The following is an 18,267-nucleotide window of genomic DNA, read 5'->3' on the forward strand; positions in this document are numbered from 1 at the left end:
TTATATTTCATGCCACCATTTCACTGCCAAATACAATCAAATAAAAAAAAAAGTTACATTTTTCACAATTTTAGGTTTCTCACTGAAATTATTTAAAAACAGCTTGTGCAATTATGGCACAAATGTTTGTAAATGCTTCTCTGTGATCCCCTTTGTTCAGAAACAGCAGACATATATGGATTTGGCGTTGCTTTTTGGTAATTAGAAGGCTGCTAAATGCCGCTGTGCACCACAAGTGTATTATGCCCAGCATTGAAGGGGTTAATTAGGTAGCTTGTAGGGTTAATTTTAGCTTTAGTGTAGTAGACAACCCAAAGTATTGATCAAGGCCCATTTTGGTATATTTCATGCCACCATTTCACCGCCAAATGCTATCAAATAAAAAAAAATGTTTTCTTTTTCACAAACTTTAGGTTTCTCACTGAAATTATTTACAAACAGCTTGTGCAATTATGGCACAAATGGTTGTAAATGCTTCTCTGGGATCCCCTTTGTTAAAAAAATAGCAGACATATATGGCTTTGGCTTTGCTTTTTGGCAATTAGAAGGCCGCTAAATGCTGCTGCGCACCACACATGTATTACGCCCAGCAGTGGTGAGGTTAATTAGGTAGCTTGCAGGGTTAATTTTAGCTTTAGTATAGAGATCAGCATCCCACTTGACACATCAAACACCCTGATCCCTCCCAAACAGCTCTCTTCCCTCCCCTGCCCCACAATTGTCCCCGCCATCTTAAGTACTGGCAGAAAGTCTGCCAGTACTAAAATAAAAGGCTTTTTTTTTTTATTTTATTTTTAAACCCAACGTATTCTGCTGTGTAGGATTGCCCCTTAGCCCCCAACCTCCCTGATCCCCCCAAACAGCTCTCGAACCATCCCCCTCTTCCCTATTGTGTCTCATCTTGGGTACTGGCAGCTGTCTGCCAGTACCCAGTTTGTCATAAAATATGTTTTTCTTTTTTATGTAGTGTAGCTGCCCCCCTCAATAGCCAACCCCCCACCCCCTCCCAGATCCCTTAGATAACCCCGCTCCTCTCTCCCATCTTATCCTCAGCTAAATATAATTGTGCCATAGTATAGCGTTCCCACCCACTCCCGCGCTTGCACCTGTGAGTCCCCCCATATGAGCGCCCACCCCCTGCATTGAACTTCCGCCATCGATGGCCGCCCACCAACGCTTATGACCTTCGATGTCCGATGCAGAGAGGGCCACAGAGTGTCTCTCTCTGCATTGGATGGCTAAAAACATAATTTATGTAAGAACTTACCTGATAAATTAATTTATTTCATATTGGCAAGAGTCCATGAGCTAGTGATGTATGGGATATACAATCCTACCAGGAGGGGCAAAGTTTCCCAAACCTCAAAAATGCCTACAAATACACCCCTCACAACACCCACAATTCAGTTTAACGAATAGCCAAGTAGTGGGGTGATAAAGGAGAGTAAAAAGCATCAACAAAGGAATTTGGAAATAATTGTGCTTTATACAAAAAACCATAACCACCAAAAAAAGGGTGGGCCTCATGGACTCTTGCCAATATGAAAGAAATTCATTTATCAGGTAAGTTCTTACATAAATTATGTTTTCTTTCATGTAATTGGCAAGAGTCCATGAGCTAGTGACGTATGGGATATCAATACCCAAGATGTGGAACTCCATGCAAGAGTCACTAGAGAGGGAGGGATAAAAAATAAATAACAGCCATATGTGCTGAAAAAAATTAATCCACAACCCAAATCATAAGTTTTATTCTCATAAATAAAAAAGAAAAAAACTTGGGGGGGGGGGCGAGCTAGCCGCAGCTAAGATGGCTGCTTAACACCGAGGCTCCGAACACCAGCTCCACATATGTTGCCTAAATTGATTAATGAAGGACCCACAGAGCCATCTAAACTAGAACACTAAAATGCCCTAACACCGGAGCATAGATATATCCTAGCTGAGGACGCAGATCTCTCAGACAGAGCAGAGAAAGCGCCGGAACACAACCAGACTCATTGAGCGTGACGCACTCTGCAAATCTGACAAGCACGACAGAGGGCCGGAGAACCTGATCGGAGTGGTGCAACACACACGCTGATAAGTAAGGTGAAATACCGCCACTGCACTTATACCCCTACCTTGTACTAAGGGCTCTACAGAAACACCTAGGCAGTCAGAACACAAAACGGAGCCGAAACAGACTCGCTAATGGCCGCTTGCACAGCTCAGTGAGGCGCAATCTGTTAGACCCCATTATTGTCTTAAAGAGCCCATAAATAAAGGGGAGTACTATAATCAGCAACTTGAGTTGTGGGGGTTAGACGTCGAATTGGAACTTTACCGCAAGCAAATAAGGCAGAACTCAAGAGAAGGGGCTTAAAAGGAAGTACTGTTTAGAAAGGTCCACACAGCTAATAAAGGCCTAGGAACATTATAAAGCAGGTTAAAGCTACTAACAGAGACTGCTAACAGAGACACCTGCTTTAACGTTAAACGAGAAGCAATAGACTGTGAATACTCACAGCCAGAAAACACACGCTGAGGCTGCACATAATCAACTATAAACACCAGATAACACAAAGGCAGACAACTCAAATTGAGAGAACAGTGAGATCAGTTAAGCAGCACAGGAAACCAAAGATCAAAGGGCACTATGAACCCCAAAAGATTACCAAAGTCTTCCAAACCACATAAATCATTAAGCCAAAAAGATAACTCAGTGGATCAATTTTTCTCCCCCACGGGACTAAAACCCAGAATGAGCGATGAAACAAGCGCTCAGCCAAAACACAGAGAATCTACGCAGCAAAAAAATACGAGCTATTCAGAAGAAAGCACACCTGTATCAAACACAATCCTTTCCACACTGGCATCTAAACAAGATATAGCAGACATCATCCGCTCCTGCATACGGGAAGAAATAGCAGAGATCAAACAAGACCTACATACTGTGGGCAACCGAGTAGAGGCGTTAGAAGAATTTACAGATCATTTACAGGATGAAGTGAATAAGGTCCAAGGCACTACCACTCATCACACGACTATAATAGACAAATTATACGATAAAATAGAAGACCTTGAAAATAGGAGCCGTAGGAAAAAATCTCAGAATACGAGGGGTACCTGAGTCTGTGCTCCCCAAAGACCTCCCAACTTATATGCCAGCGCTTTTTTGCACACCTGAGAAATACCACCCCAACCACAGACATTCCCTGGGTTAGAGCGCATAGGGCACTCAGGCCGAAGCCACCCGATACAGCACTCCCAAGGGACATTATCATGAAATTTAGAGAATTCATGGAAAAGGAAGAAATCCTAAATCTCTCTTGTAAAAGTCAACCTGTGAAATTCAGAGGAGTGGTACTCCAATTCTTCCAGGATTTATCACAAAGGACACTACAGAGGAGAAGAGAGCTAGCACCCCTCACAGTTCTACTACGCCAGAAAAAAAATACTATACAGATGGGGTTTCCCCTTCCACCTTTACGTATTACACGGCAATAGGAAACTATCCTGCAGGAATGTAACGGACATCGGAGACTTCTGCTCAGCACTGGAAATAGAAGTCCCAAGAATCTTGGATACAGATGAACACTCAGAACCACCAAAGAAGAAATGTGCAGATCCAAATCACTGGCACAAAGTGGCTTCCAAATCGGGAGGCCAAACACCTGCCAGAACACCACGCTCTCCCCTCAGAGACACAGACTGAATCAAGGACTTAATGAGTAGTCTTATAAAAATTCAAAATTACGGACAAATAAAGCCAATAGAGCCTAAAAGGAAGAGGGCGAGATGTGGTAACGTATTAATGCAGAACACTGAACTATGTTAAAAAGAACGAGTTAAGGTGATTTCCTATTGTTGATAAAAGTTGTTTTACTAGTGGTTTGCTAATGTTATTAACAGTTCCAGTATTATTAACAGTTCCAATTAACATGGTTGATATCAGTTGTTAGACCAGCGATCTGCCAATATCATTAAAAGTTCCAATATGTTACACTAGACATAGATTGTAGTTTAGGCTCACAGCAATATGTGAATAAGATAGGCAACAGTTAGACTTAGACACAAAAGCATGTAAAGGAGCTGGTTACTACCACCTCTTTATTTCTTAACGTCATATGACACTAAGAGTACGGAAAAACATACCTTTAGGGTATCTAATACGCAATTTATCTCAATTTTGTTTAATGTTCTTTATATTGTTTCTTTTATTTTTGTTGAATATCTGGAAAACAGGCATGCAGATACGTAGAGAATATTATATGGATACGCAGTTCATTTCAATGAGCATCAGAGACCGGTCTCCACACATAGACGCACAAATATATGGTAAGAATGACTCCTAAAGATAAGGTTATAGTCCTGTTAAGTCAGAACACTAAAGGCCTAAACTCCCCACAGAAACGCACCATAGCCCTCCAAGATATGCGCAGGGAAAAAGGGAGATATTCTCTTTTTACAAGAGACCCATTTCCTAAAAAAATAAAGAGCCTAGATATTTAGGATCCCACTACACACAACACTTTCACAGCTCATTTGACCACAAAAGGAATGGCGTAAGCATCCTTATAAGTAAGCACACATCCTTCACCCATATACAAACCCACATGGACACAGAAGGCAGATTCTTATGTGTGATTGGATTACTCTATGGCACCCCCGGTGACACTGGGTGAATCTATATGCCCCAAATTCAAAACAGCTACCCTTTTTCAAGAAATTTTTCACCCAAATTCTAGACTACACCAAAGGTGCCCTTTACATAGGAGGGGATCTTAACATCCCCATACAACCGAATTTAGATACCACAAACCCTAAACCATCCACACCCAGGAACACGATCAAGCACTGTGGAAATTAATGCAAAGCCCAAACCCTGTTTGATATCTGGAGATTTAAACACCCTACACAGAAGGATTACACCTTCTTCTCTTCACCACATCGATCTTATAGTAGAATTGATTACCACCTAACTAACCAAAAGGGCCTGTCCAATGTGCTATCATCTAGACTTTCACACACTGCATGGTCAGACCATTCTGCAGTACTCACAAAACTTAAATGGTCCTCAGCACCAGTAAGCACTTTTACTTGGAAATTTGACGAGAGTCTATTGGACTCTCCTGATTTTAGAACTAGGATAGAAAAAATTACTCCCAGAGTACTTTCAATTCAACTCCCTTCCTGAAACAGACTCCTTTACGGTCTGGGAGGCTCACAAGTGCTTTATTAGATGAGAGTTTATTAAGCAACAGGCATATAATAGGAAGAAAGAGCGTTTGCAATATCAACAATCGACAGGTTTGCTATCTAACCTAGACTACGCGCATAAACAAAACCCCTCAGACACACAAATTTTAGAAGAATTGGTAAAAGCTAGGAAAGTGGTTTATGATCAATCGCTTAAAGAAGCTAACACATTAGCACTAAAAATTAAACAAAAATTTTACTTTGAAAGTAATAGACCAGGGAAATATTTGGCCCGAGCACTCAAATTAAAGAAGTTGAAAACCTACATACACGAAATAAAAACACCCACAAAAGAAAAGGTAAATACCACACCAGAAATTTTGTCCCAATTCTTATCATATTACACTAGACTATACAACATAAATAAAGAAAATCCCTCAGTAACCACGGAAGATAGCATTAAAGCTCACTTAGCAAATACTCCCTTACCCCAATTAACCAAATCCCAATCAGAGGAACTAGAAGTCCCAATATCAGCAATGGAAATCTTAACGGCCCTCAAACAAATGCCCACCGGGAAAAGCCCGGGCCCTGACGGGTTTACGGTCCATTATTATAAGAAACTTGCACCTCTTCTGATCCCACACTTGTGCTTACTTTTCAATAAAACAGATAAAACCCACCCCTTCCCTTCAGTAATGCTGGAAGCCCACATTTCTGTAATACCAAAACCCGGAAAGCAAGCGGATGATCCAGCCAACTTTCGCCCCATCTCATTATTAAACGTGGATATTAAATTGTACGCAAAAATCATAGCAAACAGACTCAATAAATTCCTTCCACAGCTCATACATCTCAACCAGGTGGGCTTTATACCCCATAGGGAGGCGAGAGATAACACTATTAAAGTAATTAATTTGTTAGAATATTCCCAAACCCACAATATTCCCTCAATCTTCCTGGCTATTGACGCCAAAAAGGCCTTCGATAGACTGGACTGGCTATTTTTAAAATCCACCCTGGCCCGATTTGGCATAAGTGAGAAACTTATAGACAAAATGTTTGCGTTATACCACGCCCCTAAGGCCCGGATTAAACTGAACGACTCCCTGTCAGACTTGCTACCCATTTATAATGGCACGAGGCAGGGATGCCCCCTCTCGCCAATACTTTTTGTGATGGCCATGGAGGTTTTAGCAGCTAATATAAGAAACAATAAGGAGATACAAGGGATTCAAATAGGAGACACACAATATAAGACATCACTATACGCTGACGATGTCCTTTTCACACTGACCTCTCCACAGCAGTCCCTCCCACCACTTATGCGGGAAGTCAAAACCTACAGCATTTTGTCAAATTATAAAATAAATGTCTCTAAATCAGAATTTCTAGGAATAGGGATATCAGAGCAAGTGAGCAGCCTAATTAAAACGCAGTACCAATTTACTCAGAAACAGAGTTCAATAAAATACTTAGGGATCCAGATAGCTAATTCACCTGACTCACTTTTCACACTGAACTACCAAACTATCCTTAAAAGCGTACAAGCAGACTTAGGGACTTGGCAAAACAAACATCTATCATGGTTAGGGAGGATACACGCCTTTAAAATGAGTATCCTACCCAGATTTCTTTACCTATTTCAGACTTTACCAATTCAACTACCTATACATTACATGCACGCAGCACAAACAACAGCAAACACATTTATTTGGGCAAACAAAAAACCTAGAATAGCAAAACCCACATTATATAGGAGCCGGGATAGAGGGGGACTGGGAGTTCCTAACTTAGATTTATATAAACAGGCAGCACAATTAGTAAGGATCGTGGACTGGAGCGTAAACGCACATAATAAAGAATGGGTGAAATTAGAACATGATCTGGCCAATACGAAAAGCTTAGGAGCTATGTGCTGGACGCACAAGCAACAGAGGACAGGCTTACCATCTGCCTCTACCCTAATTAAAGACACTTTAACCACTTGGGATGTATACACCAATTCACGATATAAAATATCTACAATCCCTTCGCCACTTACCCCTATATTGCATAACACGGAATTTCCTGCTTACCGACACATCTGGGCGAATAATTCGTACACCATATTAGCTGGCTTACCATGCAACACGGTAATAGAGCAAGGAACCATCCTAACAAAGTCAGCACTCATAGACAAGGGTATCTCACTTTTTCAGAGGTGGTATGAATATCTCCAACTTACACATTTCATCAATCACAATAAAGATAAGCCCAACCTGATTAGAAATCTCACCCCCTTTGAACTACTATGTTGGTCAACAACTTACATGAAGGGCTCGCTATCAACAATATATAAGATCTTAACAGACATACACTCTAAAAACCCTCCCTCCTATACTAAAACCTGGGAAATAGAAATGGGCAGTGTTATACCGACAGAGACCTGGGACACGATCTTCCAACAGATGGGTAAATCACCCTCCTCAGTGAGCATCACTGAAACCAACATGAAACTTCTGGGACGATGGTACCTCCACCCTAGTAGGCTAGCAAAAATATACAAACAAACAAGCCCCCTTTGCTGGAGGGAATGCAAACAAGTAGGCACCCTGTTCCATATCTGGTGGGAGTGCCCTATATTGCGACCCTTCTGGCAAAATGTACACAAAGAGATACAAATTGTCCTATCTCATAAAATTCCATGCGACCCTTTAATCTTCTTGTTCAACAAACCACCAGGGATTAAATGCAAGTACAGATCCACACTGCTATATATTATGCTTAGTAGCGCCAAACAATTAATCCCACGCCTATGGAAGCAACAAGTGGTTCCATCAATATTAGGGTGGAGACAGAACGTGACTCACCTCCTAATTTTGGAGAAATACCATTATCATAAAACTAACAGGCTAGACTTTTACTGTGCTATGATCCTTTACTGGGAAACATATACTTACACAATACATAAGCCCCAAAGATCATTAGATAGCACAGCCTTAATTTCACCTCACATAGACATTGTGGACGAGTGAAGACCGGCTCTGAAAAGCTCTGAATAGCTAGAATGCATGGACCTCTCATAGCATACTAAATCCAAGATTTTGTCTGATCCAGTTAAAATATGAAGTTATGATATTGTTAGATATATTGACTGTTTTGTTTTTTCTGTTTTTGTTTTCCTTTGTTAGTCTGGAAAAAAGAAAAATTCTCTATAGGCTTTATTGGATAGAGTCTCTCAAAAGTTAAAATGAGTCTAATTATCTTTGAAAGTGCATATTGTTAGCCACTTATGTATCTCCACTGTCTTTGTCATGAGAAACTTGTATGATTACATTTGTATATAAATAAAGCTTAAATTAAAAAAAAAAAAAAGAAAAAAACTTAAATTAGAAGCAGAAGAATCAAACTGAAATGGCTGCCTGAAGAACTTTTCTACCAAAAACTGCTTCCGAAGAAGCAAATACATCAAAATAGTAGAATTTAGTAAAAGTATGCAAAGAAGACCAATTTGCTGCTTTGCAAATCTGATCAACTGAAGCTTCATTCTTAAAAGCCCAGGAAGTGGAAACTGATCTAGTAGAATGAGCTGTAATTCTCTGAGGCAGAGTTTTACCCAACTCAAATAAGCTTGATGAATCAAAAGCTTTAACCATGATGCCAAAGAAACGGCAGAGGCCTTCTGACCTTTCCTGGAACCAGAAAAGATAACAAATAGACTATAAGTCTTCCTGAAATCTCTAGTAGCTTCAACATAATATTTCAGAGCTCTCACCACATCCAAAGAATGTAAAGATCTCTCCAAAGAATTCTTAGGATTAGGACACAAAGAAGGGACAACAATTTCTCTACTAATGTTGTTAGAATTCACAACCTTAGGTAAGAATTTAAACAAAGTCCTCAAAACTGCCTTATCCTGATGAAAAATTCACAAGAGAGAGCAGATAATTCAGAAACTCTTCTAGCAGAAGAGATGGCCAAAAGGAACAACACTTTCCACTAAAGTAGCTTAATGTCCAAAGAATGCATAGGCTCAAATGGAGGAGCCTGTAAAGCCTTCAAAACCAAATTAAGACTCCAAGGAGGAGATATTGATCTAATTACAGGCTTGATACGAACCAAAGCCTGTACAAAACAATGAATATCAGGAAATTTAGCAATTTTTCTGTGGAATAAAACAGAAAGAGCAGAGATTTGTCCTTTCAAGGAACTTGCAGAAAAACCTTTATCCAAACTATCCTGAAGGAACTGTAAAATTCTAGGAATTCTAAAAGAATGCTAAGAAAATTTATGAGAAGAACACCATGAAATGTAAGTCTTCCAAACTCGATAATAAATCTTTCTAGAAACAGATTTACGAGCCTGTAACATAGTATTAATCACTGAGTCAGAGAAACCTCTATGACTAAGCACTAAGCGTTCAATTTCCACACCTTCAAATTTAATTATTTCAGATCCTGATCGAAAACTGGGCCTTGAGATAGGTCTGGCCTTAAAGGAAGTGGCCAAGGTTGGCAACTGGACATCCGAACAAGGTCCGCATACCAAAACCTGTGAGGCCATGCTGGAGCCACCAGCAACACAAACGATTGCTCCATGATGATTTTCGAGATCACTCTTGGACGAAGAACTAGAGGCGGGAAAAGATAAGCAGGATGATAACACCAAGGAAGTGTCAATGCATCCACTGCTTTCGCCTGAGGATCCCTGGACCTGGACAGGTACCTGGGAAGTTTCTTGTTTAGATGAGATGCCATCATATCTATTTCTGGAAGCCCCCTACATCTGAACAATTTGAGAAAACACATCTGGGTGAAGAGACCATTCTCCCGGATGTAAAGTCTGACGACTGAGATAATCTGTTTCCAAGTATCCGGGATACTTCTTTCATAGCTTGAGGACTGAGAGTCTCACCCTGATGATTGACATATGCCATAGTTGTGACATTGTCTGTCTGAAAACAAATGAACTGATCTCTCTTCAACAAAGGACAAAATTGAAGAGCCCTGAAAATCGCACAGAGTTCCAAAATATTGATTGGTAATCTCGCCTCTTGAGATTTCCAAACTCCTTGTGCTGTCAGATATCCCCAAACAGCTCCCCAACCTGAAATACTCGCATCTGTTGTGATTACAGTCCAGGTTGGACGAACAAAAGAAGCCCCTAGAATTAAACGATGGAGAAAGTCGAAGATTGGGATTTAAGAATATCAATTGTGATATCTTTGTATAATCCCTGCACCATTGGTTCAGCATACAAAGCTGGAGAGGTCCCATATGAAAATGAGCAAAGGGGATCGCGTCCGATGCTGCAGTCATAAGACCTAAAACCTCCATGCACATAGCTACTGAAGGGAATGACTGAGACTGAGGGTTCTGACAGGCTGCAACCAACTTTAAACGTCTCTTGTCTGTTAAAGACAAGGTCATGGACACTGAATCTATCTGGAAACCTATAAAGTTTACTCTTGTGTGAGGAATCAAAGAACTTTTTAGTAAATTGATCCTCCAACCATGTCTTTGAAGAAACAACACTAGTTGATTCATGTGAGATTCTGCAGAATGTAAAGACTGAGCAAGTACCAAGATATCGTCCAAATAAGGAAACACCGCAATACCCCGCTCTCTGATTACAGAGAGTAGGGCACCGAGAACCTTTGAAAAGATTCTTGGAGCTGTTGCTAGGCCAAACGCAAGAGCAACAAATTGGTAATGCTTGTCTAGAAAAGAGAATCTCAGGAACTGATAGTGATCCGGATGAATCGGAATATGAAGATAAGCATCCTGTAAGTCTATTGTGGACATATAATGCCCTTGCTGAACAAAAGGCAAAATAGTCCTTATAGTCACCATTTTGAAAGTTGGTATTCTTACATATCAATTCAAAATCTTAAATCCAGAACTGGTCTGAATGAATTTTCTTTCTTTCTTTGGAACAATGAATAGATTTGAATAAAACCCCAGATCATGTTCCTGAAATGGAACTGGCATGAGTACCCCTGATAATTTCAGATCTGAAACACACTTCAGGAAAGCCTGAGCTTTTACTGGATTTGCTGGGATGGGTGAGAGAAAAAAATCTTCTCACAGGAGGTCTTACTCTAAAACCTATTCTGTACCTCTGAGAGACAATACTCTGAATCCAATGATTTTAGACAGAATGGTTACAAACATCATTGAAAAATTTTAATCTGCCCCCTACCAGCTTAGCTGGAATGAGGGCCACACCTTCATGCAGACTTGGGGGCTGGCTTTGATCTTTTAAATGGCTTGGATTTATTCAAATTTGAGGAAGGCTTCCAATTAGAAACATATTCCTTTGGGGAAGGATTTGATGTATGTTCCTTATTATGTCGAAAGGTACGAAAACGGTAAGAAGCTTTAGATTTACCCTTAGGTTTTTTATCCTGAGGTAAAGAAACTCCCTTCCCCCAGTGACAGTTGAAATATTGAGTCCAACTGAGAACCAAATAATTTATTACCTTGGAAAGAAAGAGATAGCAATCTAGACTTAGAAGTCATATCAGCATTCCAAGATTTAAGCCATAAAGCTCTTCTAGCTAAAATAACTAAAGACATATATCTAACATCAATTTTGATTATATCAATAATGGCATCACAACTGAAATTATTAGCATGTTGAATTAATTTAACAATGCTAGACAAATCATGATCTGATACTTGTTGCGCTAAAGTCTCCAACCAAAAAGTTGAAGCAGCTGCAACATCAGCCAAAGAAATTGCAGGCCTAAGAAGATGACATGAATATAAATAAGCCTTCCTTAGATAAGAATCAAGTTTCCTATCCAAAGGATCCTTAAAAAAGAAGTACTATCTTCTGTAGGAATAGTAGTATGTTTAGTAAGGGTAGAGATAGCTCCATCAACCTTGGGGATCTTTTCCCAAAACTCCAATCTAACAGCTGGCAAAGGATACCATTTTTTAAACCTTGAAGAAGGAATAAAAGAAGTACCAGGCCTATTCCATTCCTTAGAAATCATATCTGAAATAGCATCAGGAACTGGAAAAACCTCTGGAATAACCAGAATTTAAACGTTTACCAATTTTGACATCAGGAGGACTAGTTTCCCCTATATCTAATGTAATCAACACTTCTTTTAATAAAGAACGAATATACTCCATTTTAAATAAAAATGAGGATTTGTCAGTGTCAATATCTGAGGCAGGAACTTCTGAATCAGATAGATCCTCATCAGAGAAAGATAAATCAGTATGTTGTCGGTCATTTGAAATTTCATCAACTCTATGAAGTTTTAAAATACCTTTTACGTTTATTTGAAGGCGGAATGGCAGACAAAGCCTTCTGAATAGAATTAGAAACAAATTCTCTTAAATTCATAGGTATATCTTGTGCATTAGATGTTGAGGGAACAGCAACAGGTAATGAACTACTAGTGATGGAAACATTTTCAGCATGTAAAAGTTTATCATGACAACTATTACAAACCATAGATGGAGATAACTTCCACAAGTTTACAACAAATGCACTTAGCTTTGGTAGAACCAATATCATGCAGCAGGAATCCAGCAGTAGATTATGAGACCGGATCAGATTGAGACATCTTGCAAATGTAAGAGAGAAAAAAATAAAATAAAGCAAAATTATCAATTTCCTTATATGACAATTTCAGGAATGAGGAAAATGCAAACAGCATAGCCCTCTGACATAGAAGAAAGGCCAGAGGCAAAAAGAAAAGGGTTTAAAAATAATGAATATTTGGCGCCAAGTATGACGCACGACAAACAGAAAAATATTTTTTGGCGCCAAAAAACGTCCGGGAACAACTTATTGTAGGACTCGGCGCCAACTAAAACACCGGAAATTACGAATTTGCGTCAATTAACGTAACTTTCCTGCCAAAAAAAAATCTCGCGCCAAAAATGACGCAATAAAGTTTGGCATTTTGCGCCCTTGCAAGCCTAATTCTGCTCGCAATTTAGAAGAACAGCCAATTTAAAAAGACTATACCCCAGGTAAGAAATACATTTTTTCATAAAAAAAGCAATTTTCCAAGTATTAAACTGACAGTCTGCAAAAAAGAAATACACTGAACACCTGAATCATGGCAAATATAAGTACAATACATATATTTAGAACTTTATATAAATACATAAAGTGCCCAACCATAGCTGAGAGTGTCTTAAATAATGAAAACATACTTACCGGAAGACACCCATCCACATATAGCAGATAGCCAAACCAGCACTGAAACAGTTATCAGTAGAGGTAATGGAATATGAGAGTATATCGTCGATCTGAAAAGGGAGGTAGGAGATGAATCTCTACGACCGATAACAGAGAACCTATGAAATAGATCTCCGTGAGGAAAACCATTGCATTCAATAGGTGATATTCCCTTCACATCCCTCTGACATTCACTGTACTCTGAGAGGAATCAGGCTTCAAAATGCTGAGAAGCGCATGTCAACGTAGAAAATCTTAGCACAAACTAACCTCACCACCTCCATAGGAGGCAAAGTTTGTAAAACTGAATTGTGGGTGTGGTGAGGGGTGTATTTGTAGGCATTTTTAGGTTTGGGAAACTTTGCCCCTCCTGGTAGGATTGTATATCCCATATGTCACTAGCTCATGGACTCTTGCCAATTACATGAAATAAATATGTTATTGCAGGATGCCTCAATATCAAGGCCTCACTGCAATAACATGAAAGTGTCTGGAAGCGATCAGGATCACTTCCAACGCTTGAAAACACCAACAACGTACAGGGTGCGTCCTTGGTCGTTAACAACCTTTTTTGTAGGACGTACCCTGTACGTCGTTGGTTGTTAAGGGGTTAAAGCGACAGTCTACACCTTGGTCATCTTAAAGTTTTACCTTAGATTAAGCTGCAAATATCCTCCTGCAGGGTCGGCTCCAAGGGGGGGGGCATTTACGGGCAATGCTCGCCCAAATGGAATGCTGTGCCCCCTCAAAAATATTGATATGATCATACGCTTTAAAAATAATAAATAAAATAATGTATTGTTATGTAATGCTGGGGGCGGAGTCAGCTGCCGAACTGTGAGGTCGCATCACGCATCTGCAAAGAGCTCCATGTCTTAACCTCTTATTTGGAATTGGAAGTTAGAGACTTTTTGGATTTGTCTTTAACCCTATTAATTTTAGCTAACTATCGTGAGTTACTCATTTTCTTAAACAATAGGCCATGATAAGAATATTATTGTATCATATAAATATAAGTCTATAAATGGCTACCGCTTCTATAGACACCTCAAAAGTGAACTGTGATCTTAGGCCCGGCCTAAGATCACAGTGCACTTTTGAGGAGATGATACAAGCCGGTAGCCATTTATAGACTTACATTTATATAATCCAATCATATTCTTATCATAGTCTATTTTTTAAGAAAATGAGTAGCTATTTATAGACTTATAGCCGGTAGCCATTTATAGACGTATATTTATATGATACAATCATATTCTTATAGGTTCACAGTACATGGGCTGTATTAAGTAGCCTGATATCCATTAGTTATTGTGAAACAGGTATAGCTAAATCTAATATACAAAATTACCAGTACATGAAAAACAGAATTTATGTTTACCTGATAAATTACTTTCTCCAACGGTGTGTCCGGTCCACGGCGTCATCCTTACTTGTGGGATATTCTCTTCCCCAACAGGAAATGGCAAAGAGCCCAGCAAAGCTGGTCACATGATCCCTCCTAGGCTCCGCCTACCCCAGTCATTCGACCGACGTTAAGGAGGAATATTTGCATAGGAGAAACCATATGGTACCGTGGTGACTGTAGTTAAAGAAAATAAATTATCAGACCTGATTAAAAAAACCAGGGCGGGCCGTGGACCGGACACACCGTTGGAGAAAGTAATTTATCAGGTAAACATAAATTCTGTTTTCTCCAACATAGGTGTGTCCGGTCCACGGCGTCATCCTTACTTGTGGGAACCAATACCAAAGCTTTAGGACACGGATGAAGGGAGGGAGCAAATCAGGTCACCTAAATGGAAGGCACCACGGCTTGCAAAACCTTTCTCCCAAAAATAGCCTCAGAAGAAGCAAAAGTATCAAACTTGTAAAATTTGGTAAAAAGTGTGCAGTGAAGACCAAGTCGCTGCCCTACATATCTGATCAACAGAAGCCTCGTTCTTGAAGGCCCATGTGGAAGCCACAGCCCTAGTGGAATGAGCTGTGATTCTTTCGGGAGGCTGCCGTCCGGCAGTCTCGTAAGCCAATCTGATGATGCTCTTAATCCAAAAAGAGAGAGAGGTAGAAGTTGCTTTTTGACCTCTCCTTTTACCGGAATAAACCACAAACAAGGAAGATGTTAGTCTAAAATCCTTTGTAGCATCTAAATAGAATTTTAGAGCGCGAACAACATCCAAATTGTGTAACAAACGTTCCTTCTTTGAAACTGGTTTCGGACACAGAGAAGGTACGATAATCTCCTGGTTAATGTTTTTGTTAGAAACAACCTTCGGAAGAAAACCAGGTTTAGTACGCAAAACCACCTTATCTGCATGGAACACCAGATAAGGAGGAGAACACTGCAGAGCAGATAATTCTGAAACTCTTCTAGCAGAAGAAATTGCAACCAAAAACAAAACTTTCCAAGATAATAATTTAATATCAACGGAATGCAAGGGTTCAAACGGAACCCCCTGAAGAACTGAAAGAACTAAATTGAGACTCCAAGGAGGAGTCAAAGGTTTGTAAACAGGCTTGATTCTAACCAGAGCCTGAACAAAGGCTTGAACATCTGGCACAGTTGCCAGTTTTTTGTGAAGTAACACCGACAAGGCGGAAATCTGTCCCTTCAGGGAACTTGCAGATAATCCTTTTTCCAATCCTTCTTGAAGGAAGGATAGAATCCTAGGAATCTTAACCTTGTCCCAAGGGAATCCCTTAGATTCACACCAACAGATATATTTTTTCCAAATCTTGTGGTAAATCTTTCGAGTTACAGGCTTTCTGGCCTGAACAAGAGTATCGATAACAGAATCTGAGAATCCTCGCTTCGATAAAATCAAGCGTTCAATCTCCAAGCAGTCAGCTGGAGTGAAACCAGATTCGGATGTTCGAACGGACCCTGAACAAGAAGGTCTCGTCTCAAAGGTAGCTTCCAAGGTGGAGCCGATGACATATTCACCAGATCTGCATACCAAGTCCTGCGTGGCCACGCAGGAGCTATCAAGATCACCGACGCCCTCTCCTGAATGATCCTGGCTACCAGCCTGGGGATGAGAGGAAACGGCGGGAACACATAAGCTAGTCTGAAGGTCCAAGGTGCTACTAGTGCATCCACTAGAGCCGCCTTGGGATCCCTGGATCTGGACCCGTAGCAGGGAACTTTGAAGTTCTGACGAGAGGCCATTAGATCCATGTCTGGAATGCCCCACAGCTGAGTGACTTGGGCAAAGATTTCCGGATGGAGTTCCCACTCCCCCGGATGCAATGTCTGACGACTCAGAAAATCCGCTTCCCAATTTTCCACTCCTGGGATGTGGATAGCAGACAGGTGGCAGGAGTGAGACTCCGCCCATAGAATAATCTTGGTCACTTCTTCCATCGCTAGGGGACTCCTTGTTCCCCCCTGATGGTTGATGTACGCAACAGTCGTCATGTTGTCTGATTGAAATCGTATGAACTTGGTCCTCGCTAGCTGAGGCCAAGCCTTGAGAGCATTGAATATCGCTCTCAGTTCCAGAATATTTATCGGTAGAAGAGATTCTTCCCGAGACCAAAGACCCTGAGCTTTCAGGGATCCCCAGACCGCGCCCCAGCCCATCAGACTGGCGTCGGTCGTGACAATGACCCACTCTGGTCTGCGGAATGTCATCCCTTGTGACAGGTTGTCCAGGGACAGCCACCAACGGAGTGAGTCTCTGGTCCTCTGATTTACTTGTATCTTTGGAGACAAGTCTGTATAGTCCCCATTCCACTGACTGAGCATGCACAGTTGTAATGGTCTTAGATGAATGCGCGCAAAAGGAACTATGTCCATTGCCGCTACCATCAACCCGATCACTTCCATGCACTGAGCTACGGAAGGAAGAGGAACGGAATGAAGTATCCGACAAGAGTCCAGAAGTTTTGTTTTTCTGGCCTCTGTTAGAAAAATCCTCATTTCTGAGGAGTCTATAATTGTTCCCAAGAAGGGGACCCTTGTTGACGGGGATAGAGAACTCTTTTCCACGTTCACTTTCCAGCCGTGAGATCTGAGAAAGGCCAGGACGATGTCCGTGTGAGCCTTTGCTTGAGGGAGGGACGACGCTTGAATCAGAATGTCGTCCAGGTAAGGTACTACTGCAATGCCCCTTGGTCTTAGCACCGCTAGAAGGGACCCTAGTACCTTTGTGAAAATCCTTGGAGCAGTGGCTAATCCGAAAGGAAGCGCCACAAACTGGTAATGTTTGTCCAGGAATGCAAACCTTAGGAACCGATGATGTTCCTTGTGGATAGGAATATGTAGATACGCATCCTTTAAATCCACCGTGGTCATGAATTGACCTTCCTGGATGGAAGGAAGGATAGTTCGAATGGTTTCCATCTTGAACGATGGAACCTTGAGAAATTTGTTTAAGATCTTGAGATCTAAGATTGGTCTGAACGTTCCCTCTTTTTTGGGAACTATGAACAGATTGGAGTAGAACCCCATCCCTTGTTCTCTTAATGGAACAGGATGAATCACTCCCATTTTTAACAGGTCTTCTACACAATGTAAGAACGCCTGTCTTTTTATGTGGTCTGAAGACAACTGAGACCTGTGGAACCTCCCCCTTGGGGGAAGTCCCTTGAATTCCAGAAGATAACCCTGGGAGACTATTTCTAGCGCCCAAGGATCCAGAACATCTCTTGCCCAAGCCTGAGCGAAGAGAGAGAGTCTGCCCCCCACCAGATCCGGTCCCGGATCGGGGGCCAATATTTCATGCTGTCTTGGTAGCAGGGGCAGGTTTCTTGGCCTGCTTTCCCTTGTTCCAGCCTTGCATTGGTCTCCAAGCTGGCTTGGCTTGAGAAGTATTACCCTCTTGCTTAGAGGACGTAGCACTCTGGGCTGGTCCGTTTTTACGAAAGGGACGAAAATTAGGTCTATTTTTTGCCTTG

The sequence above is a fragment of the Bombina bombina genome, chromosome 5, assembly GCF_027579735.1.
Source record: "Bombina bombina isolate aBomBom1 chromosome 5, aBomBom1.pri, whole genome shotgun sequence".
Taxonomy (NCBI): domain Eukaryota; kingdom Metazoa; phylum Chordata; class Amphibia; order Anura; family Bombinatoridae; genus Bombina; species Bombina bombina.